The sequence below is a fragment of the Sciurus vulgaris genome, assembly GCF_902686455.1.
Source record: "Sciurus vulgaris genome assembly, chromosome: 5".
In the NCBI taxonomy this organism is placed as follows: Eukaryota; Metazoa; Chordata; class Mammalia; order Rodentia; family Sciuridae; genus Sciurus; species Sciurus vulgaris.
The window spans coordinates 76437964-76457831 of record NC_136465.1 but is presented as its reverse complement, the minus strand read 5'-3'; the positions used below and the strand labels follow the sequence as shown (position 1 = coordinate 76457831).

Genomic DNA, 19868 nt, shown 5'->3' with positions numbered 1-19868 from the left:
TGCTCTATTGCTACTTTTTAATAGTACTGAAAGGTATCAGGACAGAGAATACCAAGGAAAGGCCCCCAAATCCTTTAAGGGCCACTTTGTCAGGTTAGAGGATTTAATGGATTATCTCTTTCCTCTGAATTTTGTAAAAAAGTTTATAAACTTGCTTATTCCCAGTTATCTTTAAGAAGTCCACTTACTTATAATTGGAATTAAACTGGATTTAAAAGTCTGCCTTGAACCTAGTATTTTTTTTTTTTTTTTTTTTTTTTTTTTAGTTGTCAACGGATCTTTATTTATTTATATGAGGTGCTGAGAAACAACCCAGGGCCTCACACATGCTAGGCAAGCGCTCTACCACTGAGTACAACCCCAGCCATTGAATATATATCTATATATTTATATATCTAAAGAATATAAATGTACCAGGCATGGTGGCACATGTCTGTAATCCCAGTAACTCTGGAGGCAGAGGCAGAAGGATCACAAATTCAAGCCAAGCCTCAGCAATTTACCCAAATCATCAGCAATTTATGGAGACCCTGTCTCAAAACAAAAAATAAAAAGGGCTGGGGAAGTTTATCAGTGGTAAAGTGCCCCTGGGTTCAATCCCCAATACTGGGGGGGGGGGGGGGGGGGGAGCAGAGGATAAAATATGATTGCAATTAAAATTATTTCCCCAAATTTAACATCTAAACAGTTACAGGATTGTAGGGTCAAACCATTGATGTCAACACACCTTCCACACATTTTAAAAATAGGTACATATTCATTCAATAAATTTGCATCCAACCACGTGAGAAATGCAAGACTTTGCACACCCATGAGATTTTGCAGATGCATGCCAAATAAGGACGGAAAGCCAAAGGATGAAAACAGATGATGAGGGAGATACTGGCTGCATCTCTAGGCAGCAGCAATACAAAAGTAAATTCCATAGGAGGAGGAGGGGAGAAGTAGAAAAAAAGAATGGACAGGAGCATTTGGTCAGCTTTGAGTGATGGAGCTGGTTGCTTCGGAGATTCAGCTGACCAGCCGACGATCTTCAGTGCACGTCTACACTTGCTTACGCAGTCTCTTAAAAAAAAAAAAAAAAAAAAAAAAAAAAAAAAAAAAAAAAAACCGTAGGCAGGCGGTGCTAACACCTACTGGGGAGACAGAAGGGAAGAGATTCTTTGGTTTCTGGGCCCGCCTCATCCAAATATTTCTGTTTGTCTCATTCAGCTAGAGGAGCAAAGTAAGAAGGGTTCTTTCTGAGAAAGATGTGTATTAGGGAGGGTGATTTTTTGCAACACAGAAAAATTACATGGCGCTTGTAAATTAAGCATATATAGTAGAATGGGCACCAAATCATACAATTATTCCAAAACACAGTGGCCCCAGCCACTGCTGTATATCAGGCAATAGGTACTCAAACAAACAAACAAACAAACAAACAAAAAAACAACTGTTTCAATACACATAGTATGCCAGAACAATGGCTTATGCCTGTAATCCCAGCTGCTCAGGAGACTGAGGCAGAAGGATCAGCCAGCATGGACAATTTAGTAAGACCCTGTTGAAAGTGAAAAATAAAAAGGGCTGAGGATGAGCTCAGTGGTAAAGCATCCCTGGATTTGATTCCAAGTACTCACCCCCATAATGCACATAATACAGAAGGTTTTGATAAGGAGAGAACACCCATTCTCAATTTAGTTTAAGAGAACTTTGCCTCCACTGGTCACATCTCTTCCTCCAAGAATTACTAAAGGCAGATGCTAAAGTATTACAGTGACCATTTTTGGACAAGTGGAGGTGAAAATTTCAGTTTCTTCTGACTATGGCCTGTTCTGAGGTTGTGTAATTCTTGCTGAAATACCCTAATCCTATTTGTGCACTATCCCTACACTCAGAGGGAATGCTTACTTACTCTTAAGCTCCCCTTTGCTAGGAAGGAATTGGGAGTCTGTGATTTATACAGAACTGTGCCTGGAGAGGAGGCCAGACCATCCTGAAAGGTGGGAATAGAAGCAAACAATGCCTGAAATTTCCACCCTCTAGTTTTCCCTGAGCACCCAGGGAGAGGTGGATTTCTCCCCCTTCCTCTACAGCTTTCAATGTTTGGCAGCCCCTCCAGCTGTTTCTTGGGTGTTATACTACTTTTTGAGACTGTGATAAGACATTGTGACCCCCTGTTCTCAGAAAAGTACACTGAAATACAACATTTGCATTTACTTTTGTGGAAGTGTTATGTACTTGTCTAGTCCTTTTTAGAACCCATGTTAATAAACACCACATTGGAACTTCAATAGTCTTTTTCCCTCTAAAGAACTTGATAAATCTCTCCTGAGAGGTTATGCTTTACAGGGCTAGAGGGCCATTAAAATTAAGGAAGAGCCCTGCTAAAAGAACATAGGCCTTTAATTATGAAACATTGCATTGAAAAGTGCCCACAGACTGGCATGTGGTTATGGTTTTTTGAAAGGGTGGATGTGAGTCAGCATGAGCACTTTAGTTATCATGTAGCTATTTTCCTGTAAATTAGCCAGGCAGGGGTATCCTGCTGATAGTGGCTGCAGAATAGCTACATAGAGAAGGAAGGGCAGTCATATTTTAGAGAATTGCTAGGGTAAATTTAAAGAACCCTCTTTACTTCATACTTTATTAAAAATAACAATGTTTGCCAGGCTTGGTGGTACATGTCTGTAATCTCAGTTCAGGAGGCTGAGGCAAGAGGATGACAAGTTCAAAGCCAGCCTCAGCAACTTAGCCAGGCCCTAAGCAACTTAGTAAGACTTTGTCTCATTAAAAAATAAAAAGGGCTGGGGATGTAACTCAGTGGTTAAGCTCCCCTGTGGGTTCAATTCCTAGTAAAAAACAAAACAAAACAAAAATTTGTTTGTGATCACCCTTCTTGGTATTTACCCAGATGAGTTGAAATCCTCCATCCATAAAATGCTTATAGCAACTTTATTCATAATTGCTAAAATTTGAAAGCAACCAAGATGTTCTTAAGTAGAGAAATGGATAAACTGGGGTATGTCTATGTAGTGGAATATTATTCAGCAATAAAATGAGCTATCCACAAAAGACGTTGAGGAAACTTTAGTGCATGTATGACTAAGTGAAAGAAACCAACATGCAGAGGCTACCTTACAAGTTCAACTATATGACATGCCGGAAAAGGAAAAATAATGTAGACAGTAAAGGGAGCTGTTTGCTAAGGGCTGGAGGAGGAAAGAAAGGAGGACAAAGCATGAGATTTTTAGGGCAGCGAAATTATCCTGTATGATACTATCATGGTGGACATATTTCATTACACATTGATCAAAACCCACAGAATGTAGAACACAAAAGAATGAACTCTGATATAGACTATGAACTTTAACAATAATGTTGCCCATATTAGCTCATCAATAACAAATGTTCTACACTAATTCAAGATGTTAAAGATAGGGAGAACTCTATGTGCTTTATTTTTTAAAAAATTTCATTTTGTTATTTAATTGTTTTTAAAAATGTTATTTGTTCTTTTTAAAGATACATGACAGTAGAGTATATTTTGACATACGTACATGGAGTATAACTTAATCTAATTAAGATCCCATTCTTGTGGTTGCATATGATGTGGAGTTTCACTGGTAGTGTGTTCATATATGAACATAGGAAAGTTATATCAAATTCTCTATATGCTTTCCATTCAATTTTTTTGTAAACCCAAAACTACCCCTCCCCAAAGTAAAGTCTATTAGTTTTGTTTGTTTGTTTGTTTGTTTGTTTTAATATGGTGGTGCACACCTGTAATCAGCAACTCAGGAAGCTGAGGCAGGAGGATCACAAGTTTGAGGCCAGCCTGGGCAACTTAGCAAGACCCTGTATCAAAAATAAAATTTAAGAGGGAGGTACTAGGAAGTGATATTGGCCAAATTATATTGTTATATTGTATGCATGTACAAATATGTAATAAATTCCATCACTATGTACAACTATAATGCACCAATAAAAAATGTGGAAAAAATGTAATAGTGAATCTTGAGTATGTCCAATGGAGAGAGCGAGAGGTCTCTGCATCAGACCCACATGTTCCTACCACCTGTCAGTGTTAAATGCATTAGATTCATGTAACTTGATGAAACCAGCCACTAAAATCATTCTAGTCACTGCCTAAAAAATTGAAAAAGTGATGAGCAAATAGTTCAATGATAAGAGTGTTTGTCTAGCACCTACGAGGCCTTGGGTTCAATTCCCAATCTGAAAGAAAATAAAAATGAATAAAAACTACCTACTTGATTACATGTCGCTTTCCTTTCATACCCACCATTAGAACTTAAAGGCAGAGAATGTATCTTTTTTATCTTTTTGTTCCAAAAATCTGGATATGAAGAGAATGGGGGCATTCTTACCCTTATCAATGCATATCCTGACAAAATCCTAGACTTAACACATTTCAAACAAAACTCTTAATTTGACCCCTCAAATCTATTCCTCCTTGCATCACGATTGAAGTAAATGGCAACTCGTTCTTCCATAGCAGGGACCATACCCTGTAAGATCATTTTTGACTCCCTTTCTCATTTTTCTCCCCCTCTCTCATGCCAAACATCTAGACCATCAGCTAATCATGTTGGTTCTACTTTGCAAATATATTTAAATCCATCAACAACTCACTATCACCCTGGTTTAGGCCTCTGTCATTTCTCACCAGGACCAGAAACCTCCTAACTGGTCCCTGTGTTGTTCTCTTGCCCTCTGTCTTAGGCCCCCCTTGTGGTACTATGACAAAATACCACTGAACAGGTAATTTATAAATAATAGAAGTTTATTTCTCACAGTTCTAAAGGCTGGGAAGTTCAAAATTAAGGCACTGGCAGACTTGGCATCTGGTGAAAACTACTCTCTCATCTTCCATGATGGCTCTTTCTTGCTGCAACCTCTGAAGGGAGAAAAATGTCTCCTCACACGGTAGAAGGTAGAGCCCCCCCCCCCCAAAAAAAAAAAGAGCGGACAAACTGTCTGGAGCCCCTTTTATAGGGAATTAATTAACCCATTGTTAAAAGCAGAACCCTCATGACTTAATTTTTTTCTCCACACTTGGGCCTTATGCATGCTAGGCAAGTGTTCTAACTCTGAACTACACCCCCAATCCCTTGGTCGCTTCTTTTTGTTGTTGTTTTGTTTTTTGTTTTTGCTGTACTGGGGATTGAACCCAGGGCTTTAGCTTACACTAATTCAGTCCTGTACCATCAAGCTGTATCCCCAGCCCCCTTGGTTACTTCTTAAAAAGTACACACACACACACACACACACACACACACACACACGTTTTACAGTATTGGGTGTTAAATCCAGGACCTTGTACAGGTAACAAGCACTCTACTACTGAGCTACATCCCCAGCCTTAGACCACCCTATGTTAACCTTTCCTACACTCCAACTCTTTATCACCCTTCCCTTGTTATATTCTTCTTCGAAATGCTCACTTACTGTTTTTTAACTGACCTTTTTTTTTTTTTTTGGTACCAGGAATTGAACCCAGAGGTGCTTAACCACTGAGCCACATCCCCAACCCATTCAATATTTTATTTAGAGACGGGATCTCACTGAGTTGCTTAGGGCCTTGTTAAATTGCTAAGCCTGGGGACTGGGGAGATAGCTTGGTCGGTAGAGTGCTTGCCTTGTAAGCACAAGGCCCTGGGTTTGATCCCCAGCACCAAGAAAAAAAAAAAAAAAAAAAAAATTTGCTAAGCCTGGCTTTGAACTCTTGATTCTCCTGCCTCAGCCTCCCAAACTGCTGGGATTACAGGCATGTGCTACCACACCCAGCTACTTAACTGGGTTTTTTTTTGTGGTGTTTTTGTGTTTTGGAGATTGAACCCAGGAACTTGTGCATGCTAAGAAAATGCTCTACCACTGACTGAGCTATACCCGCCACCAGCCCAAAAGGCTCACTTATCATTACTTGACAACTAACTCCATACATGGTTATAGAGTTTCAGATGTGTATATTTGTTTATTATCTGTTGTATTAGTCCACCAAAGCTGCCATAACAAAATGCTACTCACAGGTGACTCAAACAACAGAAATTTGTTTTCTCACAGTTCTGGAGCCTGGAAGTCTAAGATAAAGATACAAGCAGCATTGTTTTTTCCTGAGATCTTGCTCCTTGTGTTAGTTAGCCATCACCATAACAAAATATATGAGATAATCAAATTATAAAGAGAAAAGATTCGTTTGAATTTGTAGTTTTTGAGGTTCAAAAACTTCATGTTTGGTTGCCCCATTGCTTTGGGCCTGTTATGAGACAGCAGATCAGGCAGGAACAGGTAGCAGTGCAAAACCATTCACCACATGGTCAGGAAGAAAAAGAGAAAGAAGGAGGAACTGGAGACCCACAGTCCCCTTCAAGAGCATGCCCCCAGTGACCTAAGGACCCCTCAGATAGCCCATTTCCCCACCTCTCAATAATGGCACTCTGGGGAATCAAGCCTTTAACTCATGGACCTTTGGAGGCGTGCAACATCCAAACTACAGCACTTCCTGACTTGTAGATGACTGCCTTCTCTCTGTATCCTCACCTGGCCTTTTCTCTACTCATGCACATGCCTATTACCTCTTCTTATAAGGACACCAACCATACTGTACTAAGGCTTTATCCTTATGACTTCATTTAACCCTATCTCCCCCAAATGCCCCCCCCCCCCCAAGACCCATGTGCTAATGACTTGGTCTCTAGTCAATACTGTTGGGAGATGGTGGTACCAGTGGAAGAGGGCATGCCCTTGAAGGGAATAAAGGAACCCTGACCTCCTTCCTCTTCCCTTTTCTCTTTTTTTTACTGGCTACCAAGAGGTGAACAAACATCCTCTTCCACATTCTCCCAACTAGGATGTGCTATGCTGTTCCAGGCCCAAAGGCACTGGGACAAGGGGACCATGGATTGGCAACCCTGGAATCATGAGCCAAAGCAAACCTTTTTTCCTTATAAGTTAATTATCTTAGACATTTTATTATAGTGATGCAAGGATGACTAATACAGTTTTTAAATATACAGTTCAATAGTGTTAGGTATATTCACATTGTTGTGAAACAGATCTCTAGAACTTTTTTATCGTATACACATGAAACTCTGTGCCCATTAAACAATCACTTCTCTTTCCTACATTCCACATGCCCTTGAACCAGCATTCTATTTTCTATGAATTTGAGTAGTTTGATACCTCATAAGTGTTCTTGTACAGAATTTAGCTTTTTGTGACTGATTTATTTCATTTAGCATAATGTCCTCAAGATTCAGCCACTTATAGCATGACAAGATTTTCTTCCTTTTTAAAGGCTGAAATTGTATTCTGTTTTATGCATATACTGTAGTTTGTTTATCCATTCATTAGTCGATGGACATTTGGGTTTCTTCTACCTGTTGTCTCTTGTAAATACTGCTTCATGTAAATACATGGATATACCAATAGCCCTTTAAGACTCTTACTTTAAAATTAAAAAAAAAAAAAAAAAAAAAAAAAGACACTACTTCAGATCTCTTGGAGATATACCCTAAAGTAGGGTTACTGGATCATATTAATGATCTTAATGTACTCAGGCGCATACTGGGTATAAGATGTTATCTTGTAGTTTTGATTTGCTTTTCTCTGTAATTAGTGATATTGAGCATTTTTTTCTTTTTTGGTACCAGAGATTTGGTACCAGAGAGTGATTAAGAACCCAGGGGTGCTTAACCACTGAGCCACATCCCCAGCCCTTTTTATTTTTTATTTAGAGACAGAGTCTCACTAAGTTGCTTAGGGCCTGGCTAAGTTGCTGAGGCTGGTTTTGAACTTGATATCCTCCTGCCTCAGACTTCTGAGCTACTGGGATTCTGAACTGTGGGCTACCATGCCTGGCGTGGACATTTTTTTCAAAGCTTAATTGGCCATTTGTATATTATCTTTGAAAAAATGTCTATTAAAGTCCTGGTGCTTCAGCCTCCCCAGTAACTGGGACTACAAGTGTGTTCTACCTCACCTGACTAGTGTTGTTGTCGTTGTTGTTGTTGTTGTTATCTATTTGCCATTTTATAGCAAGGATCCCCTTTCTTCCAGTTTCCAGTAATGTGTTCCTTGTTTCTACCTGAGAATGCACCAGAATCATCATTAACTTCCATATTACAACCAACAATCTCTTCAAACAGTCTAGGCTTTTTCTAGTAAAATTCTTCCAGTCTCTTCCCATTGCCCATTTCCAAAGCTACATCCAGAGGTTTAGTATTGTTATAGCTGCAGCCCACTTTTTGGCATCAAAATTCAGCATTTATTTAGGGTTCCCCTAGAAGAACTAATAGGTTGTATTAGATTTATTTTAAGGAATTGACTTTCACCATTAGAGCAGCTGGAAAGTCCAAAGTCTGCAGCCACTGTGTTTCAAAGGATAATCTACTTTATTCAGAGTCCACAAATTTAAGTTAAATCTCATCCAAAATGCCCACACAGAAACCTCCAGAACGTTGACCAAATATCTGGGCACTCTGATCCTGCCAGTTGGACACATCATAAAATGTCCAGTATGTCTGTTAAAATGTAAGCTCTATTAAGGTAGCCCTATCAGATTTTTTAGTGACATCTGTATTTCCTGTACTTAGAACTGTATCTAGTGTAAAGTAGGTATTCAGTAAACAGTTGATGAAAATGCATAAATGATCAGCTGAACAAATCAGTATTTGCGATGTCAACAGAGCTGATCAGGGGTCGAGGTGTAGCTGTGTGGCAGAGTATTTACCTATAATGCATGAGGCCTTAGATTTGATCCCCAGCACTGCAGACACAAAATCAAAAATGAAAACAACCCATAATTTATCACATCTGTAATCCCAGTGACTGGGAAAGTTAAGGTGGAAGAATCACAAGTTCTAGGCCAACCAGGGTCATGCCTGAAAATAAAAAATCAAAAGGGCTGGGATGTCAGTACCAGGAAAAGGAAAAGAAACCACTACCACAACAACAGAAATCAGATGATCCTGTATTTTTTCATTTTCATTGTTTTAATTTTTTCAATAATTCTGCAAGATGGATGGTATTATTGTGGGGCGCAACTTAAGAACCGACCGATCACCCCTGAGATGTACAAATTTGAGAGTCTTTATTAGCTGAGGAGTTGACTGTCCCACACAATGCCTCCAAAATGGCTATTGGGAGAACAGCCCTGAGGGTAGGGTTGCAGGGGTTCTTATACCAAAAATCACATCAATCATAAGTGTCTGTTCTATGATTCAAAACTACAAATGAAACACCATGAGATCTAAAATCATAAGCAGAAGGGGAAGTGGGTCAAAACGACCTTAGTTGGGTACAAGTTAAAGAATGGTCACCAACATCTAGACAATTGTTCTCTGACAGGGTACATGGTCCAAGAAAAATAGGAACCAAAAAGAGAACAATTTTACATTATATAAGAATCACCATTTTGTGTAATTAAACGTTGTTGATGGACACAGAGGTGGGGTGTTCCCCCCAGGGAGAAGCATTTCCTATATGACATGGAGTCTCAGGGTAAAACGGAGTCATTGCCCATATAGCCTGGCCCCTAACAGTATGACCTCCAATTTAATGTTGGAGTTCAGATATACAGAAATTAAGTGACTTTTTAAAATGTCTGAAGTCTACTTCATGTTCCAAAACTGATTTTTCTTTTTTGACTTCCTCCCTGTGTCCAGTTAACTACATTAAACTGAAATAATTTTCTCTCTACCTATTCTTCTTGGTGTTGACAGTAAGAGGAAGTAGATAAAGTAATAACGCCAAGTCACAGGATGTCATATGTCTTTTCCATCCTGCTAGGTGTTAAACAATATACAATGAGTAAGGAGGATATTTGCACCAACTCCGCCCAAGGTAGCAGCATCTGTGATCTGTAAGGGCAGGAGTCAGAGGAAACTTCTGCTTTAGGGCAGATCCTCATTTCAGGGAAACACTAAGGTACTCTGCAAAGAGATGGTTTCTAATCCTGGAAAAAAACCAGCTAGGAAAACACTTGAGGGAGTCTGTAAATGTAAGCACAAAAGATTTTTCTCAGCGCTGTTGCTCTTTCTGGATTAGTTTGGTATATGGGGATTGGTGAGAGCTTTGAGCTAAATTATGGGTAGCCATTGTATAATATAGTGGTTTCATGCATTTGAATTTTGACAAGACATCCACTTCCCCCTTAGTGACTTGTTCTTCCTTTTTCCTCAGATCTTCCTTTATCAACAGTAATGACCTACTTATATTTCTAGATCTTTGTTATCTTTGTTTAGAGTATACTCTGACATATTACTGATTATTAACAATAAGGACAATGTGCATGATGCTTAGTACAGTAGAATCTATTTAATTTCTCTATCAAGTACAAGTATTAAAAAGTACTTGGGCTGGGGATATAACTCAATTGGTAGAGTGCTTGCCTTGCATGCACAAGGCCTTGGGTTCAATCCCCAGCACCACAGAGCAACCAAAGGATGAACAACAAGAACAAAAACAAACAAGCAAAAGAAAAACAAAAAACATAAAATGAAGGTTCTAAGGAGATTATTTGTTTGGTCATTGTCTTTTTGTTGTTGTTTATTTTGGCTGTCCTGGGGATTGAACCCAGGGCCTAGTGCATGCTAGGCAAGAGGCAAGCCTAGTTGACTGTTCAGTCAGAGTTTAGAAGATGAATTTTGCTAGTAAAACTGACAAGAGACTAGTTATAATTTTTTTCGTGGAAGTACTAGGGATTGAGTTCAGGGCCTTGCACTTGCTAGGCAAGTGTTCTACTACTTAACTACATTCTCAACTCTTTCTTTTTCTTTTTTTTTATTTTTAGTTTGTTCCTTTTAGACATGACAGTAGAGTGTATTTTGACTGTCCCCCTCCTTTGGAGATTTGGGGATCCCTAAGTTGCTCAGGCAGACCTTGAACTTGTGATCTTCCTACCTCAGCCTCCTGAGTCATAGGAGTTACAGGCATACACCACCTCACCTAGCTAAAATAGATTATAAAATTTTAACTGACACTCTGGTTTATGAATGCATTAATCAAGTTAGTTAGTTTCAAAGGATATTCAAGATGGAAGAGTATGAAAGAGTGAGTCTCAAATGACATTGGTGTTATATGGTAGATTGTATAACCTAAAATTCATCACTACTACCACACTGTATAAGTCAAAGCTCACCACAGATCCTGGCAGTACAGACTAATGATACAAATATTAAAAATAAAGTAACTACTGTAAGTGAAATGTAAAGAAAAATTTTCTCAATAGTAAAATATCTACTTTAATATTATTTATTATTATTATTATTATGTTTAATATCTTTTAAAATATCATTACAATTATAAACAGTGTTCTAAATGCTTATAAATGACAAATGTGTCTGCTCTAAAATGACCTATGACTAACGGATTTGAAGTTCAACTACAATTTATTATAAAAAGGAAAAAAGATGCAGATTGTTTCTGTGTTAATCTGTAATTAATTCAACCACCATTAAACTTTTCTATATTGAAGCACTTACAAACTTTTTTAAAAAGATCATTTTTAATTGGTATATTATAATTGTATATAATAGTGGGCTTTGTTGTTACGTATTTGTGCATGGTCAGTTTCATTCCCCAGTACCACCTCTTTCTTTCCCCTTCTCCCTCCCTGTTAACCCCTTCCTCTACTGGTCTCCCTTCTTCATGAGATCTCCCCCACTCCCCTCCCCTCTTCCCCTCTTTTTCCTCTCTGGTTTCCACATACAAAAGAAAACATACCACCCTTGACTTTCTGAGTCTGGCTTATTTTGCTTACTATAATACTCTCTGGTTCCATTAATCTTCCTGCAAATTGTATAATTACCTTTTTTATGACTGAGTAAAACTGCATTATGTATATTTACGCCACTTTCTTTTCTTTTTTTGTTTTTTAGTAGTAGGGGAGCTTTGCCACTGAGCTTTTTTTAAGTACCCCCCTGCCCTTTTTTTAATTTCGAGACCGGGTCTGGCTAATTTGCTTAGAGCCTCACTAAGTTATTGAGTCTGGTCCCCAACTTGCAATCCTCCTGCCTCAGCCTCCTGAGTCACTGGGATTACTGGCATGCATTACCACAGTTTCTTGATCTGTTCATCTGTCGGTGGACACCAGGCTGGTTCCGTAATTGACTCTTGAGAATTGTGCCGTTATAAACACGGGTATGCATGTATTGCTATAGTACGTTAATTCTTTTGAATAAATACTGAGGAGTGGTCTAGCTGGGTCACAAAGTGTTCCATTCCTAGTCTTTTGAGGAACCTCCATACTGATTTCCATAGTGATTGTACTCACGTAGAAAGTACTTACAAACTTAAGTTTCAAAATTGTACAGAGTTGATAAAAAAAAATACTATACTACCTGTATTAGTCCATTTTCTGTTACCATAATATCTAAGGCTGATTACTTATCAAGACATTTGTTTAGCTCACAGTTTTGGAAGCTGAAATCCAAACAGCATAGTGCTGGCTCTAATGAGGGCCCTTCTAGCTGTGTCACTTCATGGCAGATGGCAATCAAGAAGGCGTTCAGATAGCAAGAGGGACTCCAAGCCTCTGAAAGAAGGCTGTGAGTACACCTCCCCATGACCTACTGACCTCCTAGTAGGCTTCATTTCTTAACAGTCCCATCACATTGTTACACTGGGACCAAGCTTCTGACAGAGGAACCATTGGAAGGCACCCTTAAATCATATCCACACCATGACATACAATGACCAGATACTCAGATTTTCCAAGCCAATTCTGATGTCAATGTTTTGTTCCAGTTTCAGACGATGTAGGATTTTATTTTGATTGTTTTTGGTACCAGGGACTGAATCCAGGGTTGCTTAACCACTGAGCTACATCCCCAGCTCTTTAAAAAAAAAAAAAAAATTATTTTGAGACAGGGCCTTGCTAACGCTAGCTTTGAACTTATGATCCTCCTGCCTCAAATTTCAGAGCCACTGGGATTATAGGTGTGCACCACCATACCTGCCATGTAGGATGATCTTAATATATTAGTTATAAGGATGATGAATTTGTGGATTGAGTCTTCCAGTAGTACTATTGTATTTATTCAATGATAGCTTTATAGACATGCAGAGTAAAAGAAAACCTTCATAATGAGTTAATATATACAATAACCTTGCTTCTACTACCAGTCTTGTCCTGTTTGTAAGGTCTAGCAGCATGACTACATGAATGCTTTAGTGGACTCTATTAAATAATTTAGTTTATTCAGTCATTCATTTGCCCAGCATTATGTAAAGTACCTTGGGATAAAGAAAAGGCACAAAATCCCTGCCTCTGAGGGATTCACTTGCAAGTCAGAGAAACACAAGAAAATTTAAAGACATAGGAACAATGTGAAAAATCAATTTCCTACACAAGGACATACTTCAGTCAAAACTGGAAGATTTTCCAGCCAGGTGCAATGGCACTTATGGCTGCTTTTCTGGCTACCCAGGAGGTGCCCAAGGCAGGAGCTCAAGAGTCTAGGCCAGCCTGAGCCATATAGCAAAATCCCATCTCAAAAAATACAGACACCAGTGTGTGGTGGCTACAAACAGCAATCTCCTTTGTAGCATAGACAGCCTGTTGCTTGTATGGGTTGTCCTAAGTGAACTTGGAGACAGCACTTTAGAGTGGATCTTTGTATTTCTGATCTCATGATGTCCCCAGTCTAAGCTTCAGACTGGTATGAGGGTTGCTTTTGGGAAACCCAAGGGCACTGTGACCAGGGGTCACATTGGCCAAGTCATCATGTCCATCTGCAGGAAGCTACAGAACAATGAACATGTGATAGAGGCCCTATGCAGGGCCAAGTTCAAGTTCCCAGCCTCCAGAAAATGGGGCTTTACCAAGTTTAATGCTGATGAATTTGAAGACATGAAGACTGAGAAGAGGCTCATTCCTGATGTCTGTGGGGTCAAATATATCCCCAGTTGTGGTCACCTGGACGAATGGTGAGCTCTGCACTCATGAGGGCTTCCACTCTATTGTGCCTGTCTTAATCATCAGTAAATCCTGTATTGTGAAAGAAAGAAAGGAAGAAAGAGAAAGAAAGAAAGAAAGAAAGAAAGAAAGAAAGAAAGAAAGAAAGAAAGAAAGAAAGAAAGAAAGAAAGAAAGAAAGAAAGAAAGAAAGAAAAAGAGAAGAAGGGAGGGAGGGAAAGGAAAGGAAAGGAAAGGAAAGGAAAGGAAAGGAAAGGAAAAAGGAAAGGAAAGGAAAGAAAAGAAAAGAAAAAAGTTAAGGATGTTCCTTTGCATCCCCCTGATAGATCTTCCTTAGGTTTTCCATCACACTGCAACTTCCATATATTTCTACAACTTCTACATACAGCCATTGACTGATTTAACTAACATACATGGGTACCCTGTTTTATTTGGGGCCCAACAGAAACAACCAAGCTAGATCATACTTCCATGGTGTACCAAGTTAGAGATAAAATGGAGTATCCTAAGATATGTATAATCTTCATGTCTTTCTTTTGGCCAAGAGGATTTGCATTTAAATTGGGAAATATTTTTACACAAAAGAGTGAAAGATACTGTTTTAAAGGCAGAGTAAGACTATAAGGTAGGACTCAGGGTTTGTTTTTTTGTTCTTTGTTTTGTTTTTGTACTGGGGCGGGGACTGAACTCAGAGGCACTCAATCACTAAGCCACGTCCCCAGCCCTATTTTGTATATCATTTAAAAACAGGGTCTTACAGAATTGCTTAGCACCTTGCTTTTGACGAGGCTGATTTTGAACTTGAGACCCTCCTGCCTCAACCTCCTGCCTCCTGCCTTAGTCACTGCGCCCAGCATAGGGCTTGTTTTAAACGTGAGGAATAGTTTGCTTTGACTGGGATACAGGATAGATATACTCCCAATTTTTATTTCCTCTGATACATATTGTAAATTCCAGATAAGACTGAACTAGTCACATGTGATCTAAAGCACATGAAATATGGCTTGTGCAACTGAGGGACTTAATTGCTAATTTATTTCCTTTTTAATCCATTTATGTTTGTGTAAATGTGAAGCACTACTGGGAATGTGGATCAGTGGTAGAGCACTTGGCTGGTATGTATGAGACCCTGGGTTCCATCTCCAGCACCTGGGGACAGGGAAAAAAGAAAATGAAGCAGAGTGTGATAGGGGAGACTGAAGCCAGGCTGGGGATGGAGCTCCACTGTGAGGTGCTCGTCGAGCATTTGTGAGGCCCTGGGTCAATCCCCCGTAACACACACACATACACAAACAGGAAACTGTTTAAAATACTTCTGTAACAGTTATTGTTTTAAAAGGGGTACATTTCACCTCGATCACTGAAAATTTAGTGTTCCAATTGAAGTGTACTATGTCAAATAACACATTAAAATTTGAAGGCCTAACTCATAAAAAGTAAAATGCTTATGAATAATTTTTGTATTGCTGGGCATGGTGGCACATGCCAGAGGCTGAAGCAGGAGGATTGCAAGTTCAAGGCCAACCTCAGCAAATTAACCAGACCCTCAGCAATTTAAAGAGACCCTGTCTCAAAATAAAAAAGTTTAAAAAAGTCAGGCATAGTGGGGCATGCCTATTATCCTAGCAGCTTGGGAGGCTGAGGCAGGAGGATCACGAGTTCAAAGCCAGCCTCAGCAATTTAGCAGGCCCTAAGCAACTCAGAGAGATCCTGAATAAAATTATAAAAAAGGACTGGGGATGTGGCTCAGTGGTTGAGCACTCTTGGGTTCAATCCCTAGTACTAAAAACAGAAAAAGTTAAAAAAAAAAAGGGGTGGGGTATAGCTCATTATTAAAGTACCCTTGGGCTCAATTCCCCAGTATTAGTAGTAGTAATAATAATAATAATAATAATAATGTTTTGTATAAATAGATTAGGTATTAAAATATTATTTAAATTATTATATATTAAAATGAGAAATGTGAGAGCTGTGAATATAGCCTGGTGGTAGAACAGAAGAATATGAGATATATTAGGTTAGACAAAATATAATATTAAAATTAACAAACTTTTTTTAATGTAACTACTAGAAATTGTTAAATGATACATGTGGCTTACATTATATTTCTTTTGGACAGTGTTGGTCTAAACTTTTATTTAGGAATCATTGAAGATATTTGATTAAGAGATTGATGTGCTCAGAGGGGCTGGGGTATAGCTCAGTTCATAGAGTACTTGCCCGTTAAGCACAAGACCCTGAATTCAATCCCCAGCACCACAAAAAAAAAAAAAAAAAAAAAAGAAAAGAAAAGAAAAAGAAAGAAAGAAAGAAAAGGAAAAGAAAAGAAGAGAGAGAGAGAGAGAGAGAGATTATGTGCTCAGAATTTTAATTTAGGGTAATTCATCTAGCACTACTCTGAGATGGAATAATTCCTGAAGAAGAGATTATAGGAGAGAAGATCCCTTAGAAGGTAATAAGGGCATGAGAGTTGGAATTAAGTCCTTCAGGATTGATGGAAGTAAGGAACGGTTTAAACCTAGTTTAGACAGGAAAATCAACATTTTTCAAATTTTTTCTTTCTTCACCCGAGGTTTTGTTTTCTAGTGTTTTCAGATTCAAAGTGAACTCTGCTGACACATAATCTGATAAAGAAAGCTTTAAAAATAACACACCATGACAAGTTATTTTTACGAAGAATGTTATAATGTAAGCAAAGAGTAGAATTAATGTTAGCAGTCTTTAGAGAAGTCAGTAGGTTTTCTGCGTGTCTTGAAATGCCATTTATGTTGTTCTATGAAAAGGACAGTTTTCCCTGTCTTTACCTTAAACTGGTTAAAGCCTTGGATTCTCTGATTTTAAGATTGTTTGTTTATTGGGTTTTCAACCTGGTTATCACAAAGTGTCTGATGGCTAGGATTGATATTTACATTCCCCAGACTTCTGTACTTTAGAGCTAAGAAATCTTAGACAAGATTTTTTTTTTTTCTAAATAAACTTACATTAAACTATTAGCTCACCAACATATTCCATTTCAAAATGTACCCATTTCCTCCTTTCTAATTTCTCTTAAAGACAGAAGATCTCACAAGTAATCAAATCGCCAGGATAGGTGCGGTAGGCGTCTTGCCTTGGTGACCCACCCTAGCATACTCTCTCCCTTACGACTGGTCATAAGTACTGTGACCTGAACTCAGAGGGCCTTGGAATCTAGTGGGGCCTCATCCAAAAGGACACAACCTTAGTCACCCAATTAACCTCCACCAAACATTTAATTGAGCAACTGTTATCTGTTGCCTAAGGTGAGGATTTATCTAACTTGAACTCTGTTATATAAGGCTAAGGTCAGTACTAAACTGATCTTTGAGCTTCTTAGGTCCCCCACTTGTTCAAAAGAGTATTTGTTCAGCACACTTTTTAGATTCTTGAGATTCAGCTGAATTCCTGTTGTAACCCCTAAGATAGGCATATTGCTAGAAGTAGTACCTGCTCCTTCATTACCAAGCAAACCACTTAGCTTTTTCCTTCTTTTCTTACTGTGGCTCAGGGGATCTAACTCACGGTCTCATGCATGATAATGCAATCACTTTGTCACTGAACTACACTCCCAGCCCACCTGGCTCTTCAAAGATAATCTCAGATTGAGTTCAACCAAAAAAAAAAAAAAAAAAATCTCAGATCTGTTTCCCTTTCACCTCCCTTCTTTCTGGTGAGAAAGAAAATATTCTATTTGTTACAAATTTCAAACATCTAAGACACAATTTTCAGTATTATCTTTCTCCATAGCAATTTTATACAAATTATTCAGAAATAAATATAATCCTGGGCCTTCACAATTATTTCATTTGTTCCCATTTTTTGGAGCCTGCTCTGTATCCTGAATGGAATAGTTCAGATGTATTTTTTACTTTCATACTCTTCTAAAACATTAAAAAATGCCAGGTATGCTGAACACTGTGGTGCATGCCTGTAATCCCAGCTGCACAGGAAACTGATGCAGGAGGATTCCAAGTCTGAAACCAGGCTGGCAATTTAGTAAGACCCTGTCTCAAAATAAAAAAAATTAAAAGGGCTGGGGATGTAGCGAGTGGTAGAGTACCCCTACTTGGGTTTTGTGATACTTGGGTTCAGTCCCCAGTATCACAAAAACATTAGAAAATAATTTTAAGACTAGAAAGAGGGAGAAAGAAAAGACAAAGTGATTTGGAACCAAGAATGACTGTGTAAAGGTCTGGGGGGTGTAGCTCAGTGGTGGAGCACTTGCCTAGTATGCATGAGGCTGAAGGTTCAATCCCCAGTATGGGGGCGGATGCATTTTGTGACAAAAAATAATAAATAAAAGTCAAAAATAAAAAAAAAAAAAAAAAGAAGAAGAAAAATCTAGAGGTAAAGAGGGCATCGTGGTGTTCCTACTATAAGCTACAGCTGTGATTCATGTGATAATATACATTAATGTGTGGCTAAGTTTAATTTTAAAATTGAAGGAGTTTTAAATATTGTTCTATTAAATACAACTTTGTTATTCTGGTAGGACTACATATCACTCTAACTTTTAAAGTATACACAGGATTTCTAAGACATAAAAAAAAAAGTAAACTCTCATTAACTATTTTTCATTGATTACATGCTAAAATGATAATATTTCAGTTATATTTGGTTCGATAATTATTGTAATTTCTCTTGTTTATTTTAAAATTTTTAATATGGCTACTAGAAAACGGCTTGCATTATATTTCTGTTGGACAGTACTGCCCATAGGGATATTCTTTTTTTCCTTTGGCTGCTCAATTTAGTTGTTGTGGTAATTAATGGGACTTCTGGCTGCCTATTTCCTGGAAAGGAAGGATGAAATGGGGGAAGAGAGGTGTGATTCCAGGGACAGTTTTCTTTGATGTCATATTTCACTCATCCTCCTTCTCTCTCAGCTAAGGATCAAATTTAGAAAATATCCTTATTTAAGGAAATAAGAAAACTAATCTGATTGGCTTTAGGTCCAGTGGTATCAGTTTGGATCCTAGGCCCAGGACCAAAACCCTGAAGGAAGATGAACTTTCCCCATCTCCCATCTAGAAAAATTTTAACTCTTTTACCAGGTTGCTTCTCCGCACCTCTCACCTCAGTCTCCTGTACTTCGTTGCTTGGCTACAAATTAATGGGCATTAGGAATTTGACCATTGATGTTTCCCCTCCAGTAAAGCCTTGATATTATCTCTCACTTACACAACTGTTTAACCACAAACTAAATTGTTTGCTTTGTTTACTTGCATTCTGGAGCCACTTGTCTCTCCCCTTCATTATCCTTCATCTTCTTCAATTCTCATTTTTCTCATTTTTTTCCCATTTGTCTTGTTCAGTTTTTGTGTATAGTGTAGTAATCAGATATTTATCTCAAACTTTTCTTTCAAGAAATTCACAGCCCATAACTAATAAGATATCAATAATCCTTTCCAGGTGTGTGAGAATCATTTACCCTTGTCCCCTTTTTATTTTATATATTTATACACACACACACACATATCCATATATTTTAGTTGTAGATGGACACAGTACCTTTATTTTTTATTTATTTATTTTTATGTGGTGCTGAGGATGGGGCCCAGTACAAATGGACAAGCACGCCACTGCTGAGCTACCCCAGCACACCCCCCCCCTTTTTTTCCACTTTTATTTTTTTAATGGAAGAAAGGAAACACTAAATTCCTTGAGGGCAGAACTTTTTGACCCTATTCACTGAAGAATCACCAACTTCTTGGAAAGAAGCACATAGCATGTGCTCAGCAAATGTCTGTTTAATTCAATGTGATATTTATTGCATTTCTAGATGCTATAAGAGCAAGACTAGAGGCAAAGCACTGCAGAATTCAGAAGGGGTGATGTGGTCAATGTTATTAAGGAATTTGGGTTGTATCATAAGCAGTTGATCTCTCCTTCCTACAGCCCAAGAGAGTTGATCTGGCTTCTAGAAATTC

The 19868-nt window shown here is 38.4% G+C and overlaps 1 protein-coding gene across 2 annotated transcripts in view; it reads left to right on the top strand.

The window, feature by feature from the left end:
• SLC2A3 (solute carrier family 2 member 3) overlaps positions 1 to 19868 on the top strand; it is a 73144-nt gene that overhangs the window by 40088 nt on the left and 13188 nt on the right. The gene's annotated exons all lie outside the window — the stretch shown is intronic.